Source organism: Dryobates pubescens, chromosome 28 (genome assembly GCF_014839835.1).
Source record: "Dryobates pubescens isolate bDryPub1 chromosome 28, bDryPub1.pri, whole genome shotgun sequence".
Taxonomy (NCBI): domain Eukaryota; kingdom Metazoa; phylum Chordata; class Aves; order Piciformes; family Picidae; genus Dryobates; species Dryobates pubescens.
Genome location: NC_071639.1, coordinates 12,152,970 through 12,176,373, shown reverse-complemented (window position 1 = coordinate 12,176,373; position 23,404 = coordinate 12,152,970). Strand labels below are relative to the sequence as shown.

The following is a 23,404-nucleotide window of genomic DNA, read 5'->3' as shown; positions in this document are numbered from 1 at the left end:
AGGTAAAGGAGAACGATGGTGCTCGTATTAATGGGACAAGCAGGCGATTTTATGGCTCACCAGTAAAAAATAAATGCCACGGGAAAGTTTCTGTTTGTAGTGCAAGCGGTGGGAAAGTGGTTGGGGGGTGTGTGGGGGGGAGGCGGCAAAGCAGCGGGGGCGGGCGAGTGGGGGGGTTGCTGCGGGTTGTGCTGTTACTTTAGGGGGGTTTGGTTTTGTGTTTACAGATCATTCACTTGAAGACGCCGGAGGACGATCTGTGGAAGGTAAGAGCCTTTTCTCCTGTATTTGTATCCTCCAAGGCCATGCACTGTGGTGTACCTGGGCATTTGCCCACTGCCCAGGCCCGCAGTACCAGCGCGCTGCTGCTGGGGAGTGATCGGCAGCAGAACGCCCGTTGCTGACCGTGGCGTGGATGATGGAAAGCACAGCATTTTTTTTTTAGCAAACAAATAAGCTGCTTGTAGGAATTGAGATGCTTCTTGAACTGATTAATTTCTCCCTTCTGAAAAAAACCCCAAACATTACCAAAACAAACAAAAAAAAAAGACCCCAAAACCAATCCCCCCCAACCCTAAAAGAAAGAAAGAAAGACCTTAAACAAATAAAAGAAAAGGATACACTTTCTTTTCTTAATCAGGACATAACTTAGGGAAAGAGATGAAGAGTGCAATGAAAAGCTTTCTGTTCCAACTGTTTTCTACATGCAGGAGTAATGTGCCTAAATTAACATGTGTTAAGCTTGGCATGTCTGTTTTCTAACATGTATGTTAAGTGCCAACAAAGATGTTTTTATTCACTTCAGTATGAATTGGGGGGGGGGGATTATTTTAAATCCTTGTACCTTTCCTAAAGTGTGTTAAGTTTGGCATGTGTGTTATTTAGCATGTATGCTAAGTTCCAGCAAAGATGTTCTTATTAATTTGAGTATGAATTAAGGGGGGAGGGAGAGGAGAATTTAAAAGCCTTGTACCTTCTTAACTGCAGCTTTCCCAAATGTGCTGTGTTACTTTGTGACACGATTCTTGTCTGAAGAGAAAGAAAATTACTCTTATTACTTCTGACAGTAAACTGTGTCCAGCCAGCCACCCGAATTTTTCTCCTTCTTGCAGGCTTAATGAAGTGAAAGCAGGAGATCGTGGGGAGGAGGCAAGGGTGGGAGAGGTAGAGGATCAAAAAAATTGGCAGAGCAGTTGATTGTGGGGGGGATGTCTTTGTTAGTTTGTTAGTGTTGCAATTAAAAGCAAAATGTGCAGTTCCAGTAAATGCAAATTCAAGTGATTTCCAATGAAAATGGTAAATTCCCCCCCCCCCTTTTTTTTTTTTTTCCTTAGGAAGAACAGAGTCTTTCACTTGATTGTCATTAATTTGTCATTGTCTTGTCTAGCAATCAGAAATACAAAGGCTGGGTGATACTGCTTATTCTCATGAGCTGCTTCAGAAATCTGTGTAGCACACTCAGCTCTGTAGGAGTTCCTCTTTCCCACCCCCCTTCAAACGAGTCCCTGCCAGCAACAAGTGTGTTGATACACTGATCTGAAGGACTCGGGCACGATGCCAACTCAAGCAATTTAAATGGCATGGTTAATAGTGTCTCTGCTGTCCTTATCACACAGTAGTTGTCTTTAATAAACTCAGTGAACTTCCCAAGTGATAATCGTGGATGACAAATTAACTCAAGTCGTAGCTCTGCCATTCACAGGAGCTCTGTTTTGCTCTGATTGACTAAATATCAAATGCTAGTTCCAGATGAAGTGCAAGAACTTGCAAAATATACCTCCCTCCTTTAAATATGTGACTGCTTTCAGGCAAACAAAAGCCAATTAGTTTATCTGAGAGAATTTCTAATGCTAAAGTCTTCCCACGGATTCTACAGCTAGCAGTGCCACTTTCTCATTCTTCTTTTCCTGTGGTAATGAATTCATGTGGGACACTGCAGTGAATCCTTATCGAAAACTTCAAAAGAGGTAATCATTGTACATGAAAGTAGGTAAGCCAATGCCTAACAAATTAAAACACTCAGCAAGTCCTGTAAGGCATTTTGGATGGGAGTGAAAATGATCAATTGTGGCAATTTCAGTTTGAAATAGGTAACCTTGAAGCAGCTAATATAGATTCCCAAGCATGCACACTGGCAAGCAGTAAGCTCTTTCACAGTGGGACTTTTAAAGTAGTTTTCTAAGCACCTCTGGTACTCCCACACTGACTTTTCCCCTTGTAGAACGAAAAGATTGTGACATAATCTGAAGCTACAGAAGAAGGGGCAGGGTAGCACAATTGCCATCTTAACTGCAAATTATATCTGTGATTGCTTAGATTATGATTTGTATCTTCTCTTTTTTGAGAGAGAGAAAGAGATTCCATCCTAAAAATATCTTTGCTAGATCATCTCTTCCTGATTTCCAAACCTGCTAAATCCTGCCAAAAGCTGTAGAATCGCTCATATTCTTGACAGCTGTTAAGAATAGAGCAGAATGGAATAGAATTAACCAGGTTGGAAAAGACCTTTGAGCTTGGTAAAGTGCTTGATAACAACAAGGATAAATAATAATATGGTAAAGTGCTTAATAATAACAATGATCTGATGATAAATAAGAATATTAGTGCTTAATAATAATGATGCTAAATAATGATAAACAATAATACTGATAAATAGTAATGATAACAATAATGTTCCATGTCTTGTGGCTGAAATATTGCACTGCATGCTCAGCTGCTGCATTTGGAAATGCTCTTCCTAATGGCCACAATTGTGTCTTTGAAAATTAATACAGGAATGTAGATTGATTGTCTGATGTCACAGGTTTGATTGTTGTGTGTGTGTGTCTGTTTGCAAGATCAATTCCTTTGAGACTAAGTAAAAGCTAATTGGGTTCGACCTATGTCTTAAAAGTAACAAGAGATACTTCATCAAATTCATCAATTGTTTTCCTAAAAGCTTTGTGCAAATGAAGTTGTTTGACAGATTTTGGGTTTAATTTAGTTTTGTGTTTTTTCACTTTATATGTTGCTAGGCATATCCTAGCCACAACAAAAGTTACTCAAGTGTTAGCTTTTGTAAAAGTGAAAGAGCCAACCTGAGACAGCCAACCTGAAATCATCTCATGAAACTCCCATGGCCCAGAGAGCTGGGCAAAGAAGGGCATGTGCCTTTGTCTGTGTATTCACTATATATTATATATGTCATTTGTGACAGCCTGGATCTGCACTATTCATTAAAAACTTGTTGCTCCCAAGTAACATTTGGAAAGCTACTTGCTGCTGTGAAAGCTACTCGCTGCTGTGAAAGCACAGCATTTCTAGGAACACTTTTTGCTAGTTAATAGGTCACTCCTTTTTTGGATGCTCTGACATTATGATCGTGGCTTTTTGATACTCAGGATCTGAAGTTGCCTTGTAATACATGATTATTATTTCCCCCCCCCTGCAGCCCTCCTCAAACCTCACAGCTCTTTCAGTTTCACGGTTGGCCTCGTGTTCCACTTTTCTTTTTGCTTTGATGGCTGGGTGGAAAGCTTGTCAGGGTTTGCAGTTGTGCTGCTCTGTGGAGGGCTGAGTGGTTGTGCTCGAAACCATATGGGTATTACTCTTCAAGAACTGTTGCCACTGTTCCTGATTCCTCATTCTTATTAAAACTAAGGCGAAGGATCTTCGTCAGCAGTGGATCACGTTAGTAACCACAGGCTAAGCATCGAGTACTTGCACAGTGACATTTGGAAAGATAAGGCCTTGAAATCTTGGGGATTTTTTTGGTTTGGGTGGGGTGAAAATTTGCCCTGTTAAATACACAGACGAACTGTTCAGGTTTAGAACACTCTCTGAAATACCTTCCTCTTCTATCCTCCCTTGTTGACCACTGAAGACCTGAAACTGCTGGCGTGCATAATAAGCACAACTTTACTGCTGTGCTTATTACTAATGGGAACAGCTTTCAGTAAAGCTGTGCCCTGTGTTCACAGAATGGACTCAGCCCTTGTCTTTTAGGCTCTGCAGGGCAGAGAATTGTCTTTGAAGCATTTTCTGTAAAGTACCAAAAAAAAAAAAGGCTAAATAATAACAAGGGGCAGTTGGCCATTTATTTATTTATTTTCTTTTTAATGTTTGTTAATTATTTTGGAATTTGCCCATGGGGTACTTTCTAGCAAAAGCAAAAAAAAAAAATACCAGAGTGGCTTCCAGCTGGGGCAAGATGTGCTCTGAGGGGCGAGAGGATCTTTGAATCGAAACAGAACCCAGATTTAGTCGATGGTATCTCCTGCGAAGCCATTGGGCCAAAACATCAACCGGTGTAAATCAGAGTATCTCCACTCAAGTCTGCAGGGACACGGCTGACTTACAGCAGATGATGTGAGTGTCCTTTTTGGCTTTAACAGTTTTCCTTTAATCTTCTTGCCACTTAAACTTTTACTATGATCTGCCCACATTCCAGGAGCGTGGGATGAAGATGGGATAACGTTTCCTTACTTTCCCGCTCCTTTAAGCCTTTAGTGGCTTTTCTTCTGCGAGATGATGTATGCTTTATGAGTCATGGATGCTCTAGCCTCCTCTTCAAGCCTGTGTAGGTAGATGTCCTCTTCAAAATCACACCTGAAAAGGAATGTCATTATAGTCAGAAACATTCCAGTCCTGTCTAGCTTGCCAAGCGCAGGTGGATTGAAAAGAGCTTCTTGATCATATTGTATTTGTGGTTAAAGCCTTCTAAATACTGTTGGTACCGACTCTCTTATTAACAACCTATGGCATGTGAAGAAGTTGAGAAACATTGTCCACCCCTTCCATTTTCCAGAATTAATTTCCTTGTGTCTGCCAAGCGCCTTAATGTTCCAGTCACTGAACTGCATCATCCAGATGAAGTAATTGAAATGCTTGAGTGTGTGCATCTTGTGTGGTGGGAGGACTCAGATTATACTGAGGCAGTAAAAAGGGGAAAGAAATGATTGTTCTCTATCTTCCAAGCCTCTGATAAACATTTTCAAGGCAAGTGTCTTGCTAGACATGGGAAAATTGTGCCTGAGTAGAGAGCTGCTGGCTTTCAAAAGTCCAAGCTAAGTCTTGTTCCTTCCTCCTGAAGCATAATGGCAATGTTAGAATTTCAGCATAAATATTTTGAACTGTGCTCTGCTAAGTAATGCAGAAAAGCAATCAGGTTTGTTAGGGGATTACCCAAACCCGATGGTTTTGAAGTAAGATGGGGTACTTGTGACTCTCTGTGTGTGTGAGAGAGTAGATTTGGAAGCTACAGAGAAATCATAAATCCTAACACACACACACAGACAGAGCAGCTATAAGAAGAAAGTGCTGAACTCCTAATAACACATTTTTGTTCAAACATCTTCTCCATTCCCCCCCCCCCAGCTTTATAAACTAATAATATCTTCTGTTGGGGGGGGGGGGAGGGGGGAAGTAATAAGATGAAAATATTGTGCCCAGATGCTGCACTGCAGAAGGTCTCACAGAAATGCCTGTAGAGCCTGACAGGGAGTGGATTCTGCAAGTGGAAATGAGCACACTCCATCTCCTTTGAACTGACTGGGAAGTTGCTTTCCAGCTTGCCAGTTCTTCCCAAGCTATAAAGGACCATAGGAACTAAACCTTTCACCAGCATTTTATTAAAGCAGGAAATATAGGTAATTACAACTTTTCAAGTGACTCCATAAAGATAGGTAGAGACCAAATAATGTACGCAATCATTTCAGTTCTTACAGGCACTCGGATGTCAATTTCCCTTGTGTTTGTAGTTAGGAAAAGCTTTGGATGAAAACAGGGCTGCAAAAGGCCAGAAAAAGTAAAGCAGATTGCAGAGGCTGTCTTGATTTAATTTTCTATCAGTGATAGAGGATTTGTAGAAATTGCATATATTCTAACAAAACTCTGAACTTGGCTGCAAGGCCATTTTCAAAAGTGTGTCCCTTCAGCAGACTTTCAGCTTGTGCAAGCAGATGTGTTTTGAGTCCTCTTTTTGGAGGGGGTGTGTGTCTATTTTGCTGTCAGAAACACTTTGCAGGTCTTACATGAGTCCTTGTGGGACATCAGCTCCAGTTGAGCTTTGGCAGTTTATAGAGGCTGAGGGTCTGGTGCAAAACCGACTTGAGAGCCTGGTGCTGCTAATGTGGCATTCAGTGAACCAGGTTTCATAGGTTGCATGTTATGGTAAGCAATGTTGAGCTCCTAGATTTTTATCCAAGAATTCCCTAAAATTATGATTTAGAACATGCTTTTTGCAGGAGAGGGAAGCCCTGGTAATTCCCTGGCTTTATTGGTGTGCTTAAACTTCTGTGTGGCATCTCCAAGCTCCAGCTAGTGATGAAGAATGCACTGCCCTAAAAACTGTGGGTTTAGGGCTGCAAATACTCCACTGGTGCTTAATTTGTAGCTAAAATAAAAATGATTGCTCTGTTCTGTTTCTGAACAGCAGCTTATGAATTGGGAAATTATTGCTGTTTAATGTCATTTATTTGTTTATTTATTTTAAAAAATTCATTTGAAATTAAATTGCAGAAAGGTCCAAAAGGCAAGAGGTAGGGTGTTGGGAAGTGATTTAGAGAAAGGAAAGAAAAACAGAAGCATTTTTAAAGTGAAGGTCAGAAAAAGCTAGAAATGTGAACTTGGTTCCTGAAGAGAAAAACACCTCCAAAAGGATAATTTTTCCCCCTTTTAAAGTCTTATACATATTGTAAACAGTGGAAGAAATGATGTATTGTGGATTGGTTTTGTCTGTAGCAAGCACTTTTTAAGGCTAGATCTCAGAAGATTTTATGTATTAACTGCAGATCATCCTTGGCCAGCCATAGAAACTCTGTGTGATGCCTAATCATGTAAGCTTTGAGGTTTATTTTGTCTTGAAAACTAGCTTTTTTTTTCCTGTTTGTGCATTATAAACAATTAGAGGAATATATTGGATGCACTGCAGTGACTAGCAAACACCCCAGAAGTCAGGAGCTTCATCTTTCCACCCTCGCTCTGGCAGTCGTGTTTGTGCAAGCTCGGTGTCCGGCTATGTGAGTCCGATTGCAGCGGGAGGGGAACGCACGGGGATGGTGCAGGCAGAAAGCTGTTGGCGTGGGAGTGTTTGCCAGATCAGAGCCTTGTGCTGTGAGCTGGCCCTCACGATTTCAAAATGCAAGCATATTAACCTATATGCTTCGCAAGAATTACCCCTTCATTTCAATACGCATTGACAGAAGTCTTCTAAGGGCTCTTCTGCTACGAGTTTGTGTCCCGAGTTCCCTCTTACAAAACTTACTACTAAAATAAAATCATAATAAAATACAATCTGATCAAAGCAATTGTTAGAAAGGACACCGTTTGATAAGATCATCTACTGAAAATAAAGGGGGAAATGAGATCCGACCGAGGTAAAACCAGGTAAATAGCTTTCAGCTCTGCTTTTGTTATTCAAGGAGAAAGAGAAACAATAGGTGCTGTTTAGAGTCAGGAGCTGCCCTTCTAACCTCTGCTGCTCTTAAAATGCCTGAAGGTTATTGCATGGTTCGTGGTGGCTTTTATGCTTGCAGTTCAACTTTTAATTTTCTAACAAAAGGAGGTGCAGTACCAAGCCGGCTGATAAACACCGAGCAGAGCAGAGCAGAGCAGAGTGGGACACGGCAAAACTCCTCACCCTTTTTTTGCTCCTTTCTAGTTCCTGAAGTATATTTGATTTATTTATTTATTAATTACTATTTTTTTTTTTTTTTTTAAACAGAAGAGCACTGCCTCCTATGTTAAGCTTTTTAGGAAGCAGGAACATGATTTCTCTGAGGATGGGATGTGCTTTTGCATTCAACAGCCCCAGCCCAAACAAATGATTTGTTGCGTGCTGTCACGGGGAGTGATGTGAACGTCCACAGGGGCTGTATCTATTTCAACAAGATTTCCAATTCTTGCTACCACTGGCAATACCGAGTCGAGTTAGCTTTAAATCCATCCTTCTCAGCATCACAACTCCATCTGCCCGGCCCAGAGGCGTTTCTGCTGAGCATGAGAAGCAGCCTTCTCTGCGAGTTGTACAGTCCTGCAGGCTAACCCCAGCCACACTTTAGCCCTGTCCTTGCCATGTGCTGCTTGGGTTTGTTGGTGTGAGCTTAGCTGATGTTTAGAATCCCCTGCTTGCTGTGTTGCTTTGTACTTGGATGCCAGTGCGATCAGAGGAGAGAAGGGGTCAGCTTCTGAAGGTATTGTTTTCCAGCAGGGCTGAAAGTAATGGAATGTAACAGTTTTAGGAATGTACACCTGCGAGTATATAATATTCTGTTTGTGTATTTTCACCGCTGACATTCAGATCAAAGGTCCTCTAGGTGTTGTTGTAGTAAGAAAAAAGGGAAAGGGGCCACATGTCTGCCCGACTCTGACCTGTGGTCTTGCTCCCTGTTTGCGAGTTTTCACTAGAAAATCAGCCCTGAGCCTGCTTGGATGAGGTGATTTGCTTTCAGGGGTTCACTTAGTACACTTCAAAATCCTGCAGATTCGAGTCTTGGTGCTTAAAAGAAGAAAGTCTATCAGCAAGTTCTGTCGCTTAAATAGCAAAACTGATGCCGAATCTTAGGCGCTGGGATATTGTCCCAAGCACTTAAAAGCCCCTCATTGTGTTGGGAGGCAGTGAGTGTTACTCCTGGATGACTGATGCCAGAAAGGCTGACAAGTAAGCTGAGAAACGTCTTCAAGCCTTTGCAAACACATACCAGCTTAAGCATCTTCACCCTTTTACAACTGCATGGCAGCTAAAACAAAAAAGCTGAGGAGGAGCCTGCCTTTTTGCCTTCCAGCTTGCTTGCAGCTAAAGGAAATGTGTCCCAAATGGAGGAGGATCCCCCAGGCCCTGGAAGTTGTTCAATTAATCATCACTTTCAGCCTGCACATTAAATGGCTTTTCTTTTCTCACGGAGGGGCAAAGGGAAAAGATGATGACACCTAGGAGAAACAATGGCACCTGTAGAATCTTCCTCTATTGCTAAGCACAGGTGAAAAAAAAAATACAAAAAAGAAAATAGAAGGAAAAATATAATTTAAAAAATAGTAAAAAAAAATTAAAAGGATAAAGAACAGAAAAGGAAAAAAAAAATCAGCTTTAATTTTATATGTGCAGAATGAATAGAACTGTGCTTGCTTTACTTTGCTGTGGGCTGTGTGGGATTTGTGCTGCTACATATTTGTGCCATAAGAGTGTCATGTGTGCCATGACACCTGGTAGTAATTCTCACTTTTTAAGACATTGCTTAAAGCTTTCCAAAATTCAGTTTGCCAGCAGATTTTAAGTTTTTGCTTGCTTCCATGACATACAAGACAGCTGGGGAGGGACTTTTTAGGGTGTCAGGTCGTGACAGGACCAGGGGGAATGGAGCAAAAATAGAAGTGGGTAGATTCAGATTGGGTGTTAGGAAGTTCTTCCCCAGGGTGGTGAGAGACTGGCACAGGTTGCCCAGGGAGGTGGTGGAAGCCTCATGGCTGGAGGATTTTAAGGCCAGGATGGATATGGCTCTGGGCAATCTGGTGTAGTGTGAGGTGTCCCTGCCCATGGCAGGGGGGTTGGAGCTGGATGAGCCTTGAGGTCACAGAATCACCAAGGTTGGAGGAGACCTCAAAGAGCATCAAGTCCAACCTGCCACCACAGACCTCATGACTAAACCATGGCACCAAGTGCCACGTCCAATCCCCTCTTGAACACCTCCAGGGATAGTGACTCCACCACCTCCCTGGGCAGCCCCCTTCCAACCCTGACAACTCTGTGATTCTGTGATTGATATCTGACTTGATTTCAGTATATCAAAGGTCTTTTACATGAGTCAAAACTTCCCTCTCCAGAGTCCCCAGTGGTTTTCTGCTTCTGTTGCATTAACATTTGGGTCACGAGAGACACCTTGGCACATGATGTAATTTATTGTGTTGCTTCAGTGCTGGGGGTTTGTCAGCAGCAAGGAATTTCAGGAGGAATTTTCCATTGGGTCAATGAAGCCAGCAGCAGCACTGTGAGAATTTTATATGGAAATCTGAGTGTAGACAGGGCCTAAGGGCAGCTACTCCTGTGTCTGATTTCGGGGCACGTTTGGTAAGAAGTAGTAAGCCGGAGCTGTTGGGTAACTGTGGTCATCAAGAGCTTAGCTTAATGTGTTTAAGACCTCTTGCAATCTTGTTGTAGAAAGTTATTAGAACTTTGATAATACACATTTTTCTCTTTCCCTGTGGGCTCTGCAGCTCCAGTTTGCTCTGGATGGATTCCTAGGGCACATTGTTTGCTAACTGTGCTCAGGCCTGGCTAGTCAGCATCTTACTAGGCAATAAAGGCTGTGGTTTGGACACTTGAAGATATTCTTTCTGAGATAGAGAGTCAGATCAAGTCTTTTGCTCTATCCAGATGTATTCCACAGAAAATCACAAGCTGGCTATAACTCACAAGTGATTGCTTTATTTGTGTGTTTTCCTACTCAAAGGGTGGGGGGAAACAGGCAATAAGGCTTCTAACGCCATTTGATATAACTCTCAGCCACGATTTTGTTTCGTTTTTGCTTTCTGTTGGCAAGCACTAAAAAGGGGTGTTAATTAGTGGCCTGCTAATTTTGCTCAGAAGGTCTGTTCAGCCCTCAGCATAAAAATTGTGTTGCTAGCTTGCTGCTGCCTCTGGCAGCTGTGGTGCAACATCTGCAGCATGTGCTGCTAGGACCTTGAGGCTGGACTCCTGTAATGCCTCCGCAGCAAAGCCTTCAGCCCAGCTTCTCCTCTGCTTACCCACTGCTTCTTCAACAAGCAGTGCAGTTGCTTGTCAGCCAGTGGCACTACATGCTTGCTGTGTCACCCCTCTGTTTTTATGGGTTGGCAAGCTATGAGATAGTGACTTGGCTTTGAGGTGGTGGTGCTGCTGTATGTATTTCAAAGCTACGTGGTAGGACCTCACAGGTTGGTTCCTGGAGCTTTGGTCTGAAGGATGTTTGCCTTCAGATGCCAACCTGTTTCATTTTCCCACCATTACATGGGCTGTGAGCAGGGCTGGAGAAATGTTTACCTACTAGACCCTGCCCCAGCCCTTCAGATTTACCTCTAGTCCATCTTTGGTTGTTTGGCCAAGGTGGCATTGTTCCAAAAGGTGCAGGTCCACAGCAGCCTCTTTTTCCTTCCAGTTCCTTCCTTCCCCTGTGCTGTAGAGCTGGCTCACAGCTGACCCTCTATGAGCCACCTTACAGCCCTCAACCTGCAGAGCAAGCCACAGAAGACCAAGCAGCTTTCTGCAAGGTTATCTCCCTGAACTTGGCATTTCATGGGAGTGGACACACTCCACCAGCAGCAGCAAAGATCTGGATGGGAGCAGGCAGTCTGGACCAGGGCAAGTGGTAGCCTGGCCCCAGCACCAACATAGTGCAGTGGTGTAAAAATGCAGCTCTTTCCTAGCACTGCTTTTATTGCCCATATTTCTAAGGAGGATACCCCTGTTTACTGCAGAGGGGGTTGGACTAGATGACCTTTGGAGGTCTCTTCCAACCCAGGCCATTCTATGATTCTATGAAAGCCTGTCCCTTGTTGTACCAACTGTCTGTACACAAGAGAGAGCAAGACAACAACTAGGGGGCAAGGGGCCTGGAGGTGGTGGTGTTATTAAATGTTTATGCTATTAAAACCCCTGTGGTTGCCAGTGACTGAGAGTTGTCATTTTCCTGTATGTTTGGAGAGAATAAATCAGCCCAACAATTTCCAAACTAGGGAGCTGCAGCACTTTCACTCAAACTCAAGAGCAAGGCTGCAATCTGTCCAGCTCCATGCCTCTGTAATCCCTGCAAAAGACTTGGCAACACCAGAGGAGGCATTTTTGGCTGAGGCAAGGACTCTATTTGCAGTATTTACGTAAATAATATCATCTTTTTCTTCCTCTGGAGGAAATGCCACTCTCTGTGCTTCATACTGAAGGTGATCAGCCAGTGGGAGAAAATGAGTTTGTTGCTGTTTAGCTTGTTAAAGAAGAGAAAACATTTTCTACTTTGGTTTTGCCTTTTAAGTACCAGAATTTTTTTTTATGCTCTCTTTCTTTTTCTCATTTTTTTTTATTTTTAATTAGTATTTCGATTTGTTTGTTAAATTTTGGTTGGGTTTTTTGTTTGCTTTGGTTTGTCTTTTTGCAAAACAAGGCTAAAGGTCTAAAGGAGGAGCTGTCTCGGCCTGGAATGGAGAATGGTAAAGCTTCTGTTAAATGTCTTGTCTTAATTTGGTCATCAATTGAAGTGTTCCCCAAAAAAATAATCAACCCCCTCCTCTCCCCAAACCTGAGTGTAGGTGGGACATGCATAACTTAAAAAAACCCAAACCCTAACGATAACAAAGGTCTGATTAAAATACTTGGCCCTGACAAATGCTTCATTTCTTGTCTCTTGACATATGTGATGTTAACAGCCAGGGGAAATAGCTGGTGAAACAGATTTAAGGAGAGGAGAAAGGAAAAAGAAAAGGGGGGGAGGGGAGAAAACAAGAGGGAAAAAGTGGATTTCGATACAAAACTAAACCCAGCAACAAGCACAATGCCTTCTGTCCGCTGGAAAAAAAATGTTTAAATGGGCTTAAGTTTCAGCCTCGGAGGGGCTTTGTTGTGTGCCAGTGATTCATAATGGTGAAGCGATTTTTCTGTCTTTTTCACTCATATAGAAGTGGGATTTCTCTCGGATAAACAAAGTAACACACACTCAAAAGTCTCTTTCTGCCTCATTTAAACACCTCACCTTATCAAAACTCCATTTCCATGAGTGATGGATCTTGGCTCTGGATGGGAGAATGAAGTATTCAATTACCTTATTTTCATGTGCTAATGAAGCAGAATGTGGCTTTAGGGGGTTTCTTTTCAGCAAGGTAGCCTGTTTGGTTATGCACATGCCGCCTTCTTGTGTTTCCTTCCACGTCTCTGCCTACACTCAGGTGGTCTTAATGGGCAACAGTGGCTAATCTGTCTGCTTGACAGCAAGCCTTGGTCTTCTTCAGCACAGCAGGAGCAGCCCTGGCCTGTAATTAGCGGAGCCATCAAACCAACAGTTTGGCTCGAAATGATTTCTTCTGGCACCTCTCATGCTGAAAAATCCCCGAAAGTTTATTTAGTTGGGAGTTTTCTCTTCGATTTTTCGTTGCACCAGGGAGTGCTGACGTGAGCTCTGAAATCATCAACCCCGGCAGCAGCAGGAGGTTGGTACTCTGGTTACTGTGGTTGTCCTCAAACTGGGAAATGTGCAGTTTAAATGTTTGTAGCATCTGATAACTGAGCTTAGAAGTGCAGGTGCCTTTGTGGCTGAGCGTCAAATGGGGAAGGCAAAGGTTTTTGTAGCAGTGCCATGATGCTCAGGCACTCTTCAGCCCTGGCATCCCCTCCTTTGGCATCCTCAGCTTTTCTTCCATGAGAGGTTATTGGTTTAATGGGTGGGGTCATTCCTGCTCTCGAAACTAAGCTTTTACTCGGTGCTTGGCTGAAGCTGGACAGAAGCGTTCAGTGCTTTACGTGCTAGCTCCTTAACTGCCGCTTGCAGGGCCTTCTAGCACCGTGGAATGAAAATCAGCACATTGTGGGGGGTTTCCTCTCAAGCCTATGCTAGGAATTACTGTGTCAGCTTCACCGCAGTGAATGATGCAGGGAAATAACCATCCATCCGGGCTTTACTCATTGCCAGTTATGAAGTTGAGGAATTGGAAAAAGGCAACACATTTCCCTTTTTTTTTTCCTTCCCCCCCCCTTGTTTTTTTTTAGTGTTTCCTCCCAAGAATGAAATGTGAACAGGCTTTACAAAGTGCTTTGAAACACATCCAAGTTTGGCTGGTTGCTTTGTTTTGTTGCGGTGGTTTCGGTTGTTTGTTTGTTTTGTTCTCATTTGTGTGTGTGTAGGCTTCTAAAGAAAACGAAGAGCAACTTAAGTGGCTGTGGATAGGTGTAAGAAAAGTCACCTTCAGTTCTCCTGGGCAGGAGCAACAGACTCTTAATAAGTTACACTTGTTTTCCCCTAAGACTCATGAATATTGTTCCTAAGAATTATTCATCTGCATAATCAATCCCTGCTCCTGCTAACTGATGGGAACTAGTAAGTGAAAGAAGGAAGTGTAACAGACAGACAATGAGTAGTTGCATGGGTTGCATGCAGATGCAACAAGCTGCTGAGTGTTCTGGATTAAAGGATATCTAAAGAATAAACAGGGGGAAAGAAATATCTGAAAGCAAACCCTCAAACCCTTGGATACTCTTTTGATGAGACCTTTCACAAAGGTACTTAACTAAATGTAGTGGTAAAGTACCCTCATGAAATAAAACGGGGGAAAATAGGAGGTGAGTGATAATAGTCCTCAGCTCTTAAACCCGAGGAAGCTCCTGCTCAAGTGTAGCTTTAAAACGCTGCTTTGGGGAGTGATGTGTGTTGGGCAGAGAGAGAGCCAGCAGCAGGTGTGATCAGTGAGCTTACCTGGTGGTGGTTTGAAGTTAAGTTCAGGCTGCTGGGGGAAGATAAATCGAGAAGTATGCAAGAACATTAGGTAAGTTAATAACAGACCTTGTGGCTGAAGAACATCACAGAGCAGGTTTGGCGGATGCAGTGGTGGTACTGGTTGCCCCTCATGGAAATGATGCTGGTGCTGTGTTCTGCTGCAGCAGCTGAATTCAGTCTCCCTGCAAACTCCCCAGTCTGTGCAGCTCCCAGGAAATCCACCTTCTGCAGGGGAAATTCCCAGCAGCTTCTCCCCCTCCAGCCTTCCTCCTCTTGTGGGGGGGGAATTTCCGAGCCTCTTATCTCTTGGCTCTCCTATCTCCAAAGTGAGCTGAGGGAAAATAAGGTGTAGTGGAGCTCTGCAGAGCATTGGCTTGCCTTTGGCAGCCAGAGAAGGGTCCTGTGATCTGAACCAAGTCACTGCAGCTCTTTTAGCCCTTAGGTCTGGGGAAACAATCCTGTGCTTTTTAGCTACAGTTGGGTAAAAGAGGTTTTTGTGACTAATAACTTTGCCAGTATGTGTTGTTCTGGAAAGCAAAGCAATTAGCTTGGTTGGTTCTTAATTCAGTTTGTTGTTCTGGTCAAGGGTTGGAAGAGTTCTCAGCTGAGACTTTTTAAAGCTTTGCAATGACTTTGATCATCCTCAAAGTGCAGCATCTCAAAGGGTCCCTTTCAAAATGAAACATGAACGTTTCAAAATGTGCACACTTTCTTTGGGAATCCTTGATGAGGATTTCCACATTAAGCAATGTGAAGAAATAAATGTTATTCATTTGTCTCAAACCCAAACCTTTTCACTCTGCAGAGAGAAAAAGCAACTCTCCTGCTTTGGCAGGGGGGTTGGACTCAGTGATCTCTGGAGGTGCCTTCCAACCCCCAGCAGCCTGTGATTCTTAATTCATTTTGAAACATTCTTCCTGCTCTTCTCCCCTCCCTTTTCTATGTCCCTGTCTTGGATCTAAGTATCACAGTGTGGTTTCAAGTTGCTGAAGTTTCAAGAAGATAAAGGGATGCAGTGTACCAGAATGTCCTCCTGGCTTGAAAAAGTGAATTTGTTGATAGTGCTGCACTTGGCACTGGCCAGCTGGGCAAGAGCAGACACCCAATGTGCATTTGGAGCTGGTGGTAAATTAAAATGAGACACTAACTGCATAGCTATTGTACAAAAGTCTCTTTCTTCTCATAGTAAAGTTTGGTCCTTCTGTAGTTACTTGGGCTTTTAGATTAGTGAGAGATTCTCCATTAAGAAGCACCTGGAAAGTAAAGTCACTCATTTTAACTCCTGTCTCACTCTCTAGTTCTGACACACCAGCACATTGCTACACCATTGAGGCTGGAAACCTTGCAGAGGTCTTGGTTTCCTCAAGCATCTTTACTGAGCTTTTTGGGGATTTGTGAACTGTGGTGGTGTGGAAAACTCCTCTCAGAAAATCCATGTTTTTCAGCACACTTCCTATTTAAAAGTCATGATGAGGATGATGATAGGAAAGAGAAAAACATTTTATGGTGCTAGAGACCTTATTGCTGTCTACAACTACCTGAAGGAAGGTTGTACCCAGGTGGGGGTTGGTCTCTTCTCCCAGGCAACCAGCACCAGAACAAGAGGACACAGTCTCAGGCTGCACCAGGGGAGGTTTAGGCTGGATGTTAGGAAGAAATTCTTCCCAGAAAGAGAGATTGGCCATTGGAATGTGCTGCCCAGGGAGGTGGTGGAGTCACCATCCCTGGAGGTGTTTAGGAAGAGACTGGATGGGGTGCTTGGTGCCATGGTTTAGTTGATTAGATGGTGTAGGGTAATAGATTGGACTTGATGATCTCAAAGGTCTTTTCCAACCTGGTTAATTCTATTCTATTCATTTCTATTCTACATGTAATATCTTCTACATTGTTTTCTAGTGAGTTTGCTTTAAAAAGCCATATGTGTCCTGGGGACTGTGGCATAGCTTTGTGTATTTAAATATGCATAATCCCTAGGTGTGAATTTTGTGTGAGAAGGAGTTGACTTACTGAGTCTCACCTCACTGTGGAAAGAACTGTGCAAGCTGTGTGACCATGCAGTGTAATTTTTGTATCTAACAGCTACATGCAACATAAGCACTGGATTTGGAGGGCTGAACTGCAGTGCTCTGTGCCTAACAGCTTGTCAGAGCTTTGTGTGTATTGTCACTCCAGAGGTGCACAGAGTAGCAGTCCTCCTTCTGCCTGGCTGTAGTTAATGTAAAATTGATCCCTGCTAAGAAACACAAAGCAAACATTCTCAATGACCAAGCAAAAGCAGGAAGAAAATGAGAGAAGGGTGTAAAAAATATCAGGAAGAGAAGTCTGCCTCCCCAGTGAATCAGTAACAAACTGAAGATTAGCATTTAGATCACACTGCTGCTTGCATATCAGATGTACAGTGCTATTGTGGCGGCACAGGCAGAGGTATCTTGGGGAAACTGAAAGCATTTACAGTTAAACCCCCTCATACCACTGCATTAAATTCCACCTGCCAACCTTCATGTGTAAGCAATCATAAAGCCACGCTTAAGGCTGGGGTGTGTTTGGTTTCACTTCAGCATCTGAGTAGTCTTAAGGACCTGAGCAAGTAAAGCCATGGCAGTGGCCTGTTCTTGAGGTGACCACAATATGGTGAAAGTCAGAAATCCACATCTGAAATAAGAGGTCACAGGCTCCTTACCAAGCACAGACACAGAAAAAAAGGCTCTTTGATGTGGCTCCAGTGGAGTATCAGCTTTGTCTCTAGCTAGACCTCTGTGCTTCAGACTTGATTTGTGTATAAAAGGCTGTACTGTTGGGTGGAAGGGCTGATGCTGGTTTACCCTTCTTGCTGTCTCCACCCTCACCTTCCTTCTGCAGCTCTCTGGTGATCTGTGTTTTGGCTGGCTCGACTCTGAGCCAGCTAGTCATCATCCCAACCCAATCACCTAAAACCCCTGCCTAATCCCATTCCAGTGCATAAACCAGAGCAGCCCTAACCACAACAAACAATTGCAGAGCAGCTGCTTCTTGCAGACATACACCCCCTGGAGATGCCTGGGCAGGCAGGGGGACCTCAGATGCTGCTGCCCAGAGAGCACACCTCAGGTTGGTGCTTCCCAGCACACACTCAGTTTCTGTACCCACAGCAATTCATACTTCTGCTGCATGCATGCCCCTTCTTAGCATTAGCATTGCCTTTTGCTCCACAGCTACTCCTGCCCCTTTCTGTGCCTGGGGCAAGACCTATGGAGTATGATGCTCAACCTCTTTCATGCTTTTCTCTTGCCCAGACATTTTGCCACTGTAAAGGAGCTAGTTTTGGTGTACTTGATCTGACAGCATAAGACAGGACAGTGTCCCTCTTTCAGTCATCATTATCTACAAATTTAAAAGTCAGAATTGCAAACTCAAGATGCTTGTCATGTCCAGATCCCTGTCTCTGCCTGCCTAGGAGTAAGCAACAGCGATCTCCTCCCCTGCCATTTACTCAGCAAATGGAGAGGGAAAACCAGTGGAAAAGGTGACCCTTGTGGTGGCAGGTGGACAGCAGGTGTGGCACAGAGCTGAGGGAGTTCTGAAGGCTGTTTCTTGATTTGTGTCCCCCAGACTCCTCCTGTCCCTGTGTTAAGGAAAACAGGGCTGCCTGTCAAGCCTCAGGTGTCACCTGTCCTCCAAGGAGTTGGGTTTTCCCAGATACTCCTTGGGGAGCAACAAGTCACATGTGGCAAAGGGAGCTGTATTGTTTCCCTTCTAAAAACACAAACCAAACCCAACCCCCAACAACCCAAGGCAATTATCAATTATTAAGGATTGTAAATCGTGTTAATCAAAGGGGATTCATACCTCCTGGCAAATGAATCCACTTTTGGTGATGTGGTTTAATATCTTTGCATGGTAAGAGCATGAACTGTGTCGTTGTGGGGGGTTGCAAATCAGTTTGGTCAGTTCTGGATCTGGTGGAGTCACCACCCCTGGAAGTGCTTAAAATAAGACTGGATGAGGCACTTGGTGCCATGGTTTAGCTGATTGGATGGTGTTGGGTGATAGGTTGGACTCAATGATCTTGAAGGCCTTTTCCAGCCTGGGTGATTCTGCGTGATTCTGCTCTGTGTGTACTTCAGACCACAGCTCACATGAGGGACTGCTTCTCCAGGCATCACCCTGGGAATTGCTCCACCATGCATCAGAGCTCTGGCTTTGCTCTTAGCTGAGTGAGGAACAAAGGAGGAGCTGATAGAAGCGGCTCGCTGCTGTTAGCCACGGAGCAGTTGTGACCTTGTTTGTTTTGAGCTAGTTTTCGGCTCAAGAAAGCATTGACATTTCTTTCCCCTCCTTTTAGATTGATGGGTGGAAGCAGTCCTTGGGACTTGGCTATTTTCAAAACAAAATATTTGACCTGAAAGGTAATATTTATAGCAGGCAGCTAATAGAAAACACTCTTGCCCTCTCCCCGAGTCTCTTGTCTATGGGGGGTGTGTGTGCTCCGAGTCCCTCCTGGGCCTGACCTCTGCCGCGCTCACTGCGGCTTCATTGCCTTCACCTTCCATCCCCTTCTGCTGATAAATGAATCACTGGAAGCAGCAGGGCTCGGCATGCAGGGAAGCAGGGTGCAGGAAGTTCATGGCAGTCCTGTGCCATTCTGACCCTCTGAAATGTCCCCTCCTGCCGCAGTGATGGATGGAGCAGGGCTTCTGCGCCAGCCACTTGTGAACTCTGAAGGTCACCCGAGAGAGCTTATTCTCCCTTTAGGAAGGGACCCCGGAGGGAGGTTGATCTAGTGACATCCAGCAAGGACTGACCCTGTCAGTCAGGGTGGTCATGTTGGAGCAGGGAGTGGTGTTAGCGGTGGGTCACTGGATCTAAAGCAGGAGGAAACGATAGCTGGGCTGGGTAAAAGTCCTCCCCCAGGTCACTGACTGGATCTGGCAGGTGGGAAGGGGCTATTTTAGATGAGGTATCTGGCTGAAGGAGCAACTGCAGTCCCGGCTCTCTTGCAGCAGCAAGTGCTTTGCATTGAAGTGAGGGCTGGGGGAAGCCTTCTCATTTCTTTGCAAACAGGCACCCTCCCTTTTTCTCCTTGAGGGGAAAAACAACACATCAGTGGGGTAGTAGGGTCTCTGGGGAGCTTAAAAATGTCTGTGTGATCAGAAATGGTGCCTGCAGTGTTTAGGCTCCAGTTCCCAGTGAAGTTGGGATTTGAATGAATCTGATTTTCTCATGCTTGCACCCCAGCCTATGCCAGGAAATCCATTGTTGTTCAGTGAGGGTTTGCTGTGATGGGGATGGCTCAGTGAGATTCGAGGTGGGCACAGAACAGGCTGTGAGGTTCCTACACCACTGAAACTGACTGCAGACGTGAGGAAGCAAACCAGTTGCAAAGGCAGCATTTGGAGTAGGGTGAGAAGTACCTGGGCTGAATGAAACACAACTCTGCTCCTTCTCAGCCCACAGCTGAGATGCAGTGCTGGTGGGCACTGAGGCATTCACACTGCTGGAGTCTGCCCATGGCTGTAGACTTGCCATGTATTTGAAATCACATCCTCCTTTGTCCAGCACCAAACACCAGTGGCTTCCCAGCAGCCAGAAAGCTGTAGACCCAGCATGAAAATCCATCATTCCCCAAACACCACAACGTTCTGGGGTTGGGTTCAGCCTTTCCAGGTTCAGAAACAGAGATCAGACTCAAAGCAAGCTGGAATTGGAGTGAACTGAAACAGACTATTTATTAAAGCTGTATTTAGACTGGGCCCTGATGAGGCTGTGTTGCAGAGCTACAGGCTGTGATCAACACTCAGCAGGAGGTTATTTAGATTAAATACCAACTGTCTTGGAATGGTGGGAAAAGTTTCAGACTGAAGTTTTATTTACTGGGGTTTTTTGGACAAAGTTGTGGGCTTACAGTAATATTTCAGGAATCCTACTGGACAAAGAGTTTTCCTCCTTGAATAAATGTTCTTCTTTTTTTTTTTTTGCATTGCAGTGGCCTAGAATTCAGCTACTTTTACATCTCATATCCTCTGAATAGGGTTGATAGCCAATTTGCTCCCCTCCTTCATCTCCTTACTGTGAGGCTGTAATCCTCCTTTTGCTTTCTTGCACTCTGCATTTTTTTTATTGTTTGTTTAGTTGGTTGGTTTTTTTCCCCCCCCAAGAGAAAACCAATACAAGAGAGCACTTTGAAGGGGAGGGGAGAGATCTGCACAGTTTTCTCCTGTTTTTCCCCCCTTGATTTGTTTTCTCCCCTTTCCCTCTTTTCCATTTTTCATGTTGACCTTCCTTCTCACCTTTCTTTTCCCAATGTCCTATCTGAAGGGTGGTCTTGTTCCTCCCTTCTCAGCTACTCCTTTATTTTTGAGAAGAAGAATGATGACTGGTTGTTGAGGGTTTCCCCCCCCCCCATCATTTATCTACTTGTCCACACCTGTTTCTTTCACTCTGCCTTCCTTCAAGTTTTAGCACATCTTTTCTCATGTTCTGCCTTTTGCTTTTCATTTCCCCTCTGTGATTACGCTGAGTCCCCTGGTCCCTCCATCTCCCCTTTTTACCTCTGAGCTGCCAGCCCTGAGCTTGCTCCCTGCTGCCCAACCCCACGGAGGACTTTGCCTCTCGCCCGCTGCGGTGCCACGTTCGTGCCTTGCTGTTTCTCCCAGCACAGGCAGCAGTGGGTTTGAGCACTGATGTGATTTGCATCATTTTATTTCGGGGTCAGCCCTTTCAATAAATTACTGCATGTGGGAAGCAGTTGCAGTGCCATGCTTGAACTGCATCAAACGGGGTCCACTGACTGACTTTCAGAATGAGTGAGCAGTGCGTAAAAATCACAGAGAGGAAAAATGATACTCATGCAGTTAATGTCCCTGTAAACAGAATGAGTGATTCTGTAAACAACTGTGGCAAGCACTTCCCTAAAATTAAGAAAAACTCATGTTTCCTGTAAGGCTGCTTCATGTTGAGATGGAGCCTCTTGTCTATTTCTGGCTCCAGGGTGAGCAATACAAAATACTGGAAATTATAGTTAGGCTGCTAAGAGCCTCCAGCCTTTCTCATTTGGGCAACTGAGTGAGATTTCCTCTTTCTCATTGTCATCTGGCTACCAGCATTGAGGGATGCAAAATGATCTGTAAGTCTGGGGGGCTTGTCTCTTTGTTTTGTGTTTCTCTGGGGTGTTTATTTTTGAGTGTGTATCTTTGTTGCTGTTGTTGTGTGGGTTTTTTTATTTGCTTGTTTTTAAGGCATTCTCAGTGGCCCCAAAGTTTTCCTGAAACTCCTTTTCCTGACATATTTCTTTTGCCCCAGTTATTTTCCTTTGTCTCTATTGGACCTTGGAGGTTCCAGGTGAGACCATACCTACCAAAACAGTCAATGGAGCTGCACACAGTCCTTGTCACACAGCACTGTGAAATAAATCACCACTCAAAGGGCCTTGGCCATAATGGGCTGGAAGCAGCTGCTCTCCAAAAGCCACAGGCATGGGTGTGCACTGTAGGTCAGCGGGAAACTGGTTGGAAGGTGAAGGTCTTGCAGGCACAAGCTAATAAAAGAGAGTCAAATGCTGGAACAAAAACGACCTGGCCAGTGCTTAGCAGATGGGTAGGAAGGAGGTAGAAAGACTGAAGTACTCTGTGTGTAGAGGCACAGCTTGAAAGGCTCATGTGAGGTATGGTACTGCTCAGCATAAGCTGAGGAAGCCCAGATGATCTCAGCTGCCAGGTGGACCCTACACAGCCTGGTGTGAGCTGTGCAGGACAGGTTTGGCAGCCGACATCCACCCCCCTTGTCAGAACAAGAAACTCATGCAGACTTTGTACAATACAGATACTTCTCATTGGTCATTGGAACAAAATAAAAATGATCCAATTTGTTCATACAGACCTGAAACAGCCTTGGCTCAGAAGCTGCTCAAGCTCCAGCTGAAACTGCCTTGCTTCATTTCAAACTTCTGCTTGAAAATGTTTAAACACATTCTTAGAGTAGTTTGGGGCTTTGTGCTAGGACCCATTACAATTCTCCACGAGGAGGGCCACTTGAGGAAATGTGCTCTTCTCCTGCTGTAACAGCTCTGCTTTCCAGGGACTTCATCAGAACCCTACAATTAATCTGATTATTAAATCAGACAATCAGCCTCTCTCAATTCAAGCCCGCAGCTCAGCTGCTAATATGATTGCACATCACCAAGAAAAGAGATCAATTCCTGTACAGCAAACACCATTTTCTCTTTCTCTGCTCCTTAGAGAAACATTCTTGCTCTTCATGTAAACAAGGCAGCTGTAGCTACCTTCCTGTTTTGGGTTTCTTAGGTGCATCACAGTTCATTTTCCAAGATCTAGTAAAATAGATGGGAAAAATTCTTGGCAACTCGTTAAAATGAGCCCTAATCTATATAATTTAAAATGTGGTTTGCCTCCTCCTACAAGCTGTTTGCATGCTACTGGTTTAAGATCTGTAGAGGATGAAAGAATGATGAACAACAAAGCTGCAGCATTACCCTAGGTAGGGGGGGAACTGCCCCTGGCAGAGATCCCTACCCACACAAAGGGAATTCCTGAGAAGGTGCAAGGCTGCTGTTGATTGTGGTAGCCTCTGAGCCTAAATAACAACTCTGTAAACTGAACACTGGTCCCAGATTGCTGCCTTGTACCATTTCCCAGGAGGTTATTTCACATCTCAGCTGCAAACAAAGCTTCAAAGTTCTCTTTTCCATGGGCTTCTGCAAATCATGCGTTCAGGTTGTGTCTGTATCCTTTCCTATGAGTTTAGTTCTGCCTCTGAGCAAAAGGCAAAATGACAATTGGGGATAATCCACTTTTGACTTGGCTTTGTATTGGCCGTGGATTTTATTTCCAATCCTGAGATTTCAAGGCAAGATACTGAATGAATGCTAATTTTCAAGATAACAGCAACTTCCCAGCACGCACAGAAATCCCACAGAGGTGATTTAGGGCTTGTCAGGGGAGGTTCATGTGGGCCTGAATTTGTTCCGTGCAGGCACGGTAGCT

General features: G+C 44.2%; 1 protein-coding gene across 1 annotated transcript in view; it reads left to right on the top strand.

Annotated features, from left to right (window-relative positions):
* Positions 1 to 244: 244 nt before the first annotated feature.
* Positions 245 to 23,404, top strand: part of PRDM1 (PR/SET domain 1) — a 99,457-nt gene continuing 76,297 nt past the window's right edge. The window contains exon 1 of the mRNA XM_054174088.1: positions 245 to 266. The gene's annotated coding sequence lies outside the window, so the exon portion shown is untranslated. The remainder of the gene's footprint in view (positions 267 to 23,404) is intronic.